Here is a 10,424-nt window from a genome sequence, read left to right on the forward strand (position 1 = left end):
ACAGGAACCCTGACTAACTGACCAACTGCAGCTCGAGTCTCAGAGGCAACAGGACTACTACGCCCGCCTAGGGGCCCGCTAGCCATGTGGCCTGGCACCTGCTGAGCCTGGAGCACTCGAGGATGTCCGCGCTGAGGAAGGTGCGACTGTGGGGCCCGGTTGGTCGGGGCGCGGACGCCGTGGGGGGAGGGGGTGGCGGGGTAGGGTCCCCGCGGAGCGCGCGGGTGTGGGCGGGGGACCCTGCGCGAGACTGCGTGGGGGCGGGAGCACGTAGGTCACTGCTCCTGAGCCAGAGCGAGGTCCCCCGGCACCTGTGCGTGGGACCCCGAGTTGGCAGTGTGGCCCCGTGCCCCGGCGGCACTTAGTGCCCGGAGCCAGCGCGCGCGTCCTGCACCTCTGCGGGTCCCTGGGTCCCGGGCTCTGGGGTGCACGGCGGGCGCCGAGTGGGGTGCCGCGGAGGTGCGACGGTCCCTCCTCAGTCCTGTGAGCCCAGTAGCAGGGAGACCCATGGAGGGACTGACCAGCGAGAGGGCTACATGCTGACTGGGACTCCGGTTCTGGCACCTGAGGGGCAGCCACTGTGGTGGTGGTGGGGCAGGCGGCACATCGCACCCCCCCCCCACCTCCTTGGTCAATTCCGTGTGGTGACGCTCTCTGGGACCCGCGGGAAGGAGAGGTGTGGGGTCGCTGGTGTGGGGTGGCCTTGGCTGTGGCGACTGGGGTGGAGGGGGAAGGCTTGCGCCGGCAGGGGGTGGCCAACGCCCTGCTCTCCAAGAGCTAGTGAGCCCGCTGGGCTTTTTTAGGGGTGGTTGCTAAGTGAAGCCCTACTTGGCACAGGATTTTGTAACCAAGCCTCCCCTGGCAGCTGCTGTCACCTCTCGTGCCCCTTTGCTCTCTTGTGGGAGAAATAATGATGTGATGAGCACAGCCCTGCGTGCAGAGGCCAGGGGGCGGCGGGTGCGGCCAGGTGGGCTGGCTGGGGTGTGTGTGTAGGGGGGCCGCTGCCCACCACCTCGCCCTACCCACCTGCGCTGCGCCAGGGGTGTCAGGACGAATTAGACTTGGGGAGCCTAAAGGAGAGAAGAGTTGCAAGAGGTGGGGAGGGGGTGGCGAGCTCTGGCGAGGTGGCAAGCAGAGGGGACCTACCTGCAGTGGCCCAGGAAACTCTGGGCTCATCCTGGATGGGGGACCCCACCAGCCTGTCGCTCTCGGTGAAGGTGTTGGGATTCGGAATCCATGATTTATCAGTGGTGGCAATATTGTATGGATTAACAATACTGCCATTGCCAGCAGAACCGTCTTCAGTGTTGATTGATTCTGCCTGGGCTGCCTTAGGGAGATTGAAGTGCTGTAGAGTCTCCATCACCTTTGGCTGGAGTGCACAGGGGAGGCCACCTCACCTGCCACTGGACTGGGGGTGGGAGGGGTTGCGGGCTGGGGGACTTATCTGTTCTCACCCAGTCATCAATTTGGGGGCCGGGAGGCCTGTGCCTCTGATTGACACTCAGGGACTTTAGTCTCCTAAGTCTTGAAGACTCCTCTCAGCACAATCTGAGAGTGTCCCTGTGGCATATTCAGAGATTCCAAAGCCCAGTTAGCAACAAACCCCCTTTTAACTCCACTTTCACCCCTGGGAGTGACACGTTTAGATTTGAGGTTGAGTTGCATTACAACACAATTTTCAGTTTACCTGCTTTATTTTCCTGGTGAAAGAAAGGTAATAGGTAACCAAGGCATAAAAAAAGGTAAAATGATAAAAAACATGCTAATTTTTGGCAGGTCAAGTTGTTACTCTGGGTTTTCAAAAAATGTCATTAATCAGAATTTTCCAGTAGCCAAACTGTCTTGTACAGGTGACTCAGATTTTGACTCTAATAATACTTGTAGAGTGTGCACCATTTCCTTTAGATGGGGTGGCTTTTTCATTGCCTGCAAGAGAACAAATGAGAATTATTTTGTACTCCACATCTGGCATTATGGCTAGTGGGATTCAGGGTGTATGGTGTACGTGGGTACATTTGGACCGAGAGATAGGACCTTGCAGGCCTGCAGGTACAGGAGCAGGAATTATATGCACCAAAGACACTATCTTCTCCACCAACATTTAGAGTCAATTTATCCTCTGTCAGTAATTCAGCAGACCTGAGGGTTCTTCTAAGTAAAAGTTGTTCAAGGGAACTGGACTTTATACATGCAAATCACTCAGTTCCCTTTATTAACTCTTTCCTCCATGTTTCTCTGTTCTTGGTTAAGAGTTCATATAAGCCACAGATGTCATCGATGTCACTTGTCATGTCAAACTTGTGTATTGCACTTGAGACTAAAAGGTAACTTGAGTGAGCAAAATGAGTACTATGTCCAGTAACCAAGCAGATGAAATAAAGGTTCTCAGTTCAGCATTCTAAGTCATTGTTTCAAACTCTTAATCATTTATTCCTCCTTCTTCGAAAGAACTTTGCACTTATAGTATAATTATCCTAAGTGGTACTGTTTGAGACAAAAATAAACATGTATTCTACTTTCCAATATTTCTGAATGTTATAGGTTACTTGTGGAAATGAAATTTAACATGTAAAACCCTTCTATAGAATTCGGATTACATTGGTATTTCCCCCCTTTGACATATATATCCTGTATAGCTCTCTGTTGTTAGGTTTTATAAAATGGTATAAGTTACAAAATAAATAATAGCAATTAATTATAATACCCAATAGAAAAAGTCCTTTGGGGGGCCGGCAGTAGTGCTTCAAGTTAAGCATACATAGTACGAAGTGCAAGGACCTGTGAAAGTATCCCAGTTCATGCCCCAGCTCCCTACCTACAGGGGAGTTGCTTCACAGGTAGTGAACCAGGTCTGCAGTCATCTCTTTCTCTTCCCCTATCTTCCCTTCCTCTCTCAATTTCACTCTGTCCTGGGACCAGATGGTGGCACACCTGGTTGAGTGCACATGTCACAATGTGCAAGGACCCAGGTTCGAGCCCGGTCCCCACCTGCAGGGGGAAAGCTTCACAAGTGTTGAAGCAGGGCTGCAGGTATCTCTCTGTCTCTCTCCCTCTCTATCACCCTCTTCCCTCTTGATTTCTGGCTGTCTCTATCCAATAAATAAATCAGTAAAGGTAAAAAAGGGAGTTGGGTGGTAGCGCAGTGTGTTAAGCACATGTGGCGCAAAGTGCAAGGACTGGCATAAGAATCCCGGTTTGAGCCCCTGGCTCCTCACCTGAAGAGGAGTCACTTCACAAGTGGTGAAGCATGTCTGCAGGTGTCTCTTTTTCTCTTCCCCCTCTCTGTCTTCCCCTTCTCTCACCATATTTGTCTGTCCTATCTAACAACGATGACATCAATAACAACAATAATAAAAACCAACAAGGGCAACAAAAAGGAAAAATAAATATTAAAAAAAGAAAAAAATTCACTCTGTCCTATCCTATAAAAAAAGTGCTTTGCAGAATTTAAATACATTGTATTCCAGGTACCTAGAACCTGACCAGTTTTGATAGTAAAGAATTATAATGGGGCTTTTCATTTATTGTTAGAGGATCTGTTATTGCTCTTAACAGAGTATCTTTCATGAAATGCACATAGGGTGCAGAGATGCCTTGATGCTTTTGTTATTTAAAACAACATATTGAGGTGACAACTAGGAGATAGCGCTCACTTAGTAGAGCACACACTTTGCCATGCTAAGTATTCATAGGAGCATAATGCAGTGGGGAAACTCCATGAGTGGTAAAGTAGTGCTGTGGTGTTTCTCCTCCCTCTCTCCCCCTCTCTCTTTCTGTCTCTTTCTCACTCTCTCTCTCTCTACCCCTTTCTATATTCCATCCTCTGTATGAAAAAAAAAGAGAAAATAGTCTACTTGGAGTGGTTGATTGTTGCAGACACTGGTGGCAAAAAAGTAAGTATATAATATTGATTTAAGAAAACATGGAAGTCATAGTTTCTCAGTTGCCCACGTTATTGAATAATAGGCACTTTGACTACAGATTTTAAAGGAGTGTTAATTAAATATATTTTATTGACACACAGAATAGATATGCCCTGGTCTTTCACTGGACACAATAAAAATAACTATGCCTTTGTGCCTTGGGCAGAAGGGAGTCTTGTGTCAGCACTGCCAGTACATTGGTTATGAAGAGTTGTGTTCAGGAAGTCAGTGGTAAGGACAAGATGAGTCAGTGGGCAGCGCATATACCTTACCATGAGTTTTAGTCTTGGCACCACATGGGAGTACCATGGATAGCACTGGGGTAGCTCCCCTGATGAGGTAGAATGATGATGTGATACTCCTTTTCTCTCCTGTCCCCCAGATAGTGAAGAAAGAAAAAGGGCCAAAGAGGTCTCTCAGTAGTGTTATCTGCCACGCATAAAGCCATAAATTGATGTTGCATATGTACAAGGCTCAGAGCTCATTTCTGCAACTACATTAAAACAAATAAATAAGCAGGAAGTCAGCAAGCAGAGTGTTCTTGTGCAGTTAAATCACTTGTAAGGACTGACAAAGTTGCTCACTTGGATAATGCAGAGCTTTGCCACATGTGTGACCCAAGTTTGAGCCCGGCCCCCATAGCATTGAAGAAAGCCTCAGTTCTCCAGTCTCTCTCACTCTTTCTACTTCTGCCCATAAAAAAGAAAAGTTATACTTCATCCACCATAGTTTTACTTAATGCTGTTTTTATCAAACAGTCCATTCCCAGAAGACTGGCATTTTCTTTGTCTGGGCTCTGGAGTGTATAAGATGGTGTGTTTGTGTGTGTGTGTGTGTGTGTGTGTGTGTGTGTGTGTGTATGTGTGTGTGTGTGTGGTGTCAGGGCTCTCCTTTTGAAAGGCCAAGTCTCAGCTCTGTCTTGTGGTGTGCCAGACACAGATAGGTGCACTTACCCTGCCTTCTAGCCTGAACAGTAGTGACAAGGAATGGACTGAGCTGTCCATGGCAGCTGGAGTTCAGTAACCACTGCTCTGCTTTTTCAGCCATTACTTTCTGCCCCTATGCTGTGGAGATGCTTCTCAGTCAGCAGCTCCTGATCCTCACATTCAGTCCCTTGGAGTGACAGTCCTCTTGGGCTGATCTGTCATTTCTCAGAGAGAATATTATAGGGCTCACTCTTGAGAAAATGTGCGTCTCCTGAATTATTCCCAGTCATTTTTCCATGATGGATGCCTCCAGCTTTTATTCTTAAACTCTCTTTCCTGCTAGAAGAAGTTGTCCTGCACTCTTGCCCTTGTGATTGGCCCTCCATAGACATTTGCATGTAAATTTCCTTGGACTATTATATTTGCCTTTCTGAGAGTCTTGCTATTTTCAAAATGGGTTCTGCTTTGTCTAATGAGAACCATTCCTGTTTGAGAATTTTGGTATCCAGGGATAAGATAACATGACATTTATTTATTTATTTTTGAGCTGAGACAGAAACATGCCTTTTGAGCAGAGGGAATCCTTGGGAGGAAGGCTGAAAGGAGGTGGTGACTGTACACAGAGCAACATGGCCACTTTAATGTGAATTCAGGCAAGAATCTGGTTGTCTGTCCATGGCAACCACAGTAAAGTATGAACTTTTTAAAAAATAATAATAATAATTACATGAAAATTACTGAAGAGCAAGATTTTCAGTCTTCAGCGGATATTCTCATCTGGTGTAGTCATAGAATAACAAAGAAGAAAACTTTTAATGAGTCATTGCTAAAAAGGAACATTTGCAACCAGCCTTTCCTTAAAATCATAGAAAATATGTTAACAGTAACTTTGTAAGTTTAGGTAGGCATTACCTTTAAAATGATGTACTATACTCTGCACAAAAGAAAAAAAGTACTGAACTAATCCACCAGAACCTGTAAGTATATATGTTAATCCAGCCAAGATGTCATTATCCCCTTGTCTGTCATGAAAAGTTGTCCTGCTCTCCTGCATGAGGATGAATTGGAGCCCCTCTGGGGTGACAGTTCAAGTGGTATCACTGAGTTCTGATCCTAATACTCAAAAGGGGACAGAATCTATGTTGATTTGATAGGATTGTCACAAGGATGAAGTGAAACTGTGGCTGTACAGCATACAGCAATAGAGAAGCTCCAGAGGTGACTCAGCAGGTAGAACACAGAGCCTGTGTGTGTGAGAGTCCCAAGTTCAATCCCTGGTATATACATGCTAGAGTTGTTACTGATTCTCTCTTTCTCCTAAATAAGTATATACACAATGAAATTTCCCCCCTTTTTATTTGATAGGACAGAGAGAAATTGAGAGGAGGGTGAGGAGACAGCCAAAGAGAAAGAGGAAACACTTGCAGTACTGTGTCACTGCACATGAAGCTTTCCTCCTGCAGATGGGGACCTGGGACTTGAACACCAGTTCCACTACAACATGTGTGCTCAACTGGGTGCACCACTGCCCAGTCTCCATATTTTAAAAATAAAGCATTTAGCATAGTGCCCACAGTCATGCTCAATGAAGCTGGTTCATTGGGACCCATTTGCAGCCATCTTGCATAGTTTGTGACCAGGCCATCTTCATATTACCATCCACCCAGAAAATAATGATTTACAGGACAGTTCTTACATGGGTTACTTGTTCATCCTTCCATGATAGGTATCTACACACCATTCCCACCATCAATTTTGCTCCACCACTCTGCATTGGGTCCCTGATAGCCACTCAACTCCCTTCCGTGGGCTTTCTGCAGTGGAGAACATCTAGTCTGGTTTTCACCCAGTGTTTTATCTTTCTTTCATTTTAAAAAATTTTATTTGTTCCCTTTTGTTGCTCTTTTTTAATTGTTGTAGTTACTACTGTTGTTGTTGTATAGGACAGAGAGAAATGGAGAAAGGAGGGGAAGACAGAGAGGTGGGAGAGAAAGACAGACACCTGCAGACCTGCTTCACTGCCTGTGAAGCGACTCCCCTGCAGTTGGGGAGCTGGGGGCTCAAACAGGGATCCTTACACCAGTCCTTGCGCTTTGTGCCACGTGCACTTAACCCACTGTGCTACTGCCCGACTCCCTGTGTTTTATCTTTCTTAAGTTCCACTTATAAGTGAGATCATATAGTGTTCATTCTTCTCCTTTTGATTGATCTCACTTAACATGATTTCTTCAAGTTCCATTCAAGATGGGGCAAAAGAGATTGTTACATCATTTTAAATAACTGAATAGTATTCCATTATGAATATAGACCACAATTACCTTTCTCTTCTATTCCCTTCTTCCTCCTCCTCCTTCTCTTCTCTTCTCTTCTCTTCTCTTCTCTTGTCCCCTCCCACCACCTCCCCTCCCCTCCTCTCTCTCTCCCCCCCTCTCCGAACAGGGGCTTAAATCCAGGTCTTTAACATGGTAATATGTGTGTTTAATTGGATGCACCACTGCCTACCCCTAGACGCTAAATTTCTTAACCACCTGTCTGTTGTTGGGCGTTTAGCATGGTCTGTTGTTGAGCTATTTTCCCAGAGAATTATGGCTGCTGTTCTGAATGTGAAACCATGTGGGTGAAGTCTTAAACTTTTGTCTCCAAATCCAAGCTACTTTTCTGTGCCCCCCCAACACTTGGAAACAGGGTGAGTGTCCCAATGAGAACTTAGATGTGATATCAGTACCACTTTCTGATCCACAGGGTGGGCCAAGTAACACTCGGCACCTTCTATGGAATAGCATCTCACCATCAAAATCTCCCCATCCCCCCAGACCCCCTGCCCCTGACACCTTTCTTCTGGAGAGACAGATCTTAAAAAAACATTGCCCGGGGAGTTGTGCCGGGTGATGCAGTGGGTTAAGTGCACGTGGCACAAATCACAAGGACAGGCTTAAGGATCCCTGTTTGAGCCCCCAGCTCTCCACATGCAGGGGAGTCACTTCACAAGTGTTGAAGCATGTCTGCAGGTGTCTGTCTTTCTCTCCACCTCTCTGTCTTCCCCTCCTCTCTCCATTTCTCTCTATCCAATCCAACAACAATGACATCTTAGGACAAAAGAATGGAAAATAATGACCTCCAGGAGCAGTGGACTGTAGTGAAGGCACCAAGCCACAGCTGTAACCCTGGAAGAAAAAATAAAGAAATTTTTGGTCCATTCTCACAGAGGGATAAAGATTATGGAACCTTCCAGTGGAGGGGAGGGTATAGGGAACTCTGGTGACTGGAATTGTATGGGATTGTGCTTCTCTTATCCCACAATCTTGTTAATCATTATTAAATCACTGATTTAAAAAAAAGATAAAATAATCTATAAAAACAAAGAAGCACACTATCTGCTAGCTACCTTCTTAGTAACCTTCTGAAGCACCACATCCATTCTGTAGTATTTTAGAAAAGAGTTTATTGTAGCTAGCTTAACACAAATACTAAAGAAAACATGTTCTTTATGCACTTGTTGCTGGAGGAACATTGCTTGGTTTTTTTTTCCTATTTGTATTAGTGATTTAATAATGGGCTTAATTGTTTTGTTGTTATTGTTGAGTCATATGATTGATTGTCATTTGTGATCAGTCTCTTGTCAGTTTTGTGACTTCTAGGTATCTTCTCCCAATTTCCACGTTACATTTGTGTGTGTGTGTGTCTGTATGAAATTTTCTTTTAATGTGAAGAAGCTGTTAAATTTGATGTAGTCCCAGTAATTTAACCTTGTTTTAGTTTTGCTTACCCATAGTGTGACGAGTCTCCAAATAGAGCCTGATGTTAAATTGTGGACATGTTTCACCAATGTTTTCTTCTCTATAATTTTTAGTCTCAGTTACAATAACCGGATCTTTGATCCATCTTGAGTTATTTGGCATATGGTGTTAAGGGCTGGTGCAGTTTCATTTTTCATTGACTACCCAGCATCAGCTATTGAAGAGGTCTTTTTCCCTCCCACCCCCCACTGAAAAGGTTTTAGTCCTTTATTATGTACACATGGGTTTATTTATGAAATTTCAATTTTGTTTTGTTGGTCTATAAATTGTTTTTTTCCAGTACAGTATGTAACATTAATTACTATTGCTTTGTAGCATCAATGGAAGTCAGGAATGTTATGTATGCATTGTTTGGTTTTTGCTAGACTGCTATGGTGCTGACTCCCCTCTGGACATCTTTAATAAAATATTTTCAATAAATGTGAAAACGCATACCTTGGGATTCATAGTGTGATTATTAATACATGATTGTTAGTTTCTATACTTAGCATATTTAATAAATATTAAAGTATATTTTTAAATTAACTCATCTCTATATGATTAAATTATATGGCAAAGTTAGTAAAAATGTAAAACCAAGGTCTCTTTTGCAATCTTCTCCTTGGGCAACAGAAGATGACTTGTCATTTATAAGCCAGGTTCTAGTAGGAATGAACATGTCTGGCTCCACTCTGAAACATTTATTTTTAATATTTACTATGGCTTTCAATTTCCCATCGTTTCCCATCCAAGTTCAGCTCATTAGCAAATCCAGTAGCAAGTCTAGAATGAAATTTTCAAGAGAAAATGATCTTGTCTTTTACTTCCAAAAGCCTGAAGATTCAGTGAAAAGATAGAGGTATTTATTTCTTCTAGTGTAGGTGATTATTTTTCTTATGATTAATGAAGAAATAGCTACAATTCAAGGCCAGAGGGTAAGCTGTTGCCCAGGGGTTCTTTTCAACCTTTTGTTAATTATGAAATTCCTGATCCCAATTATTCAAGTAATGCTTTGACTACTTTCTTTTTTTATTATCTTTATTTTTAATATTTATTTATTATTCCCTTTTGTTGCCCTTGTTTTTGTTATTGTAATTGTTGTTATTGATGCCATCTTTGTGGAGAGAGGAGGGGAATACAGAGAGGCAGAGAGAAAGATAGACACCTGCAGACCTGCTTCACCTCCTGTCAAGCGACTCCCCTGCAAGTGGGGAGCCAGGGGCTTGAACCGGGATCCTTACACTGGTCTTTGAGTTTTGCGCCACCTGCGCTTAATCCGTTGTGCTACCACCTGACTCGCTATTTGACTACTTTCTTTGTAAATAGATTTAGGTAAATTAGTTCTCCTCCAGGACCATATTTAAAGCTGACTCTCCATCAAAATCCAAAGGCACACACCTGTGAAAAATGGCAAAAAGGCACTGAAGTTCCAGGTTCAATCTGCCATACCACCATAAGCCACAGTTGAGCAGTGTTATGGTAAAATAAAAATAAAATAAAACAAAATAAAGAATTTAAATAAAAAATAAATCTACCACCCTCAAAAGTATGTTTTTTGGGGAAAAATAATTTCAAGGGATGAGAATAATGGAGATTCCTTTTTAGAGATAAGGCCAACTTCTTGGGAGAAGTTGACCAGTGAGGAAAGCAGAATTTTATGTGTAGTCATGTCCTTTTATTCACCATGTCTCCTCTTGCTAAGCTTAGTAGCTGGCCTTCTGTTACCACTCTGACAGGAGGCTTCAGGACTGGAGTTCTGGGATTTGGGGACCTGAGCATGAGTCCACCAGGAGTCG

The sequence above is a fragment of the Erinaceus europaeus genome, chromosome 2 (genome assembly GCF_950295315.1).
Source record: "Erinaceus europaeus chromosome 2, mEriEur2.1, whole genome shotgun sequence".
In the NCBI taxonomy this organism is placed as follows: domain Eukaryota; kingdom Metazoa; phylum Chordata; class Mammalia; order Eulipotyphla; family Erinaceidae; genus Erinaceus; species Erinaceus europaeus.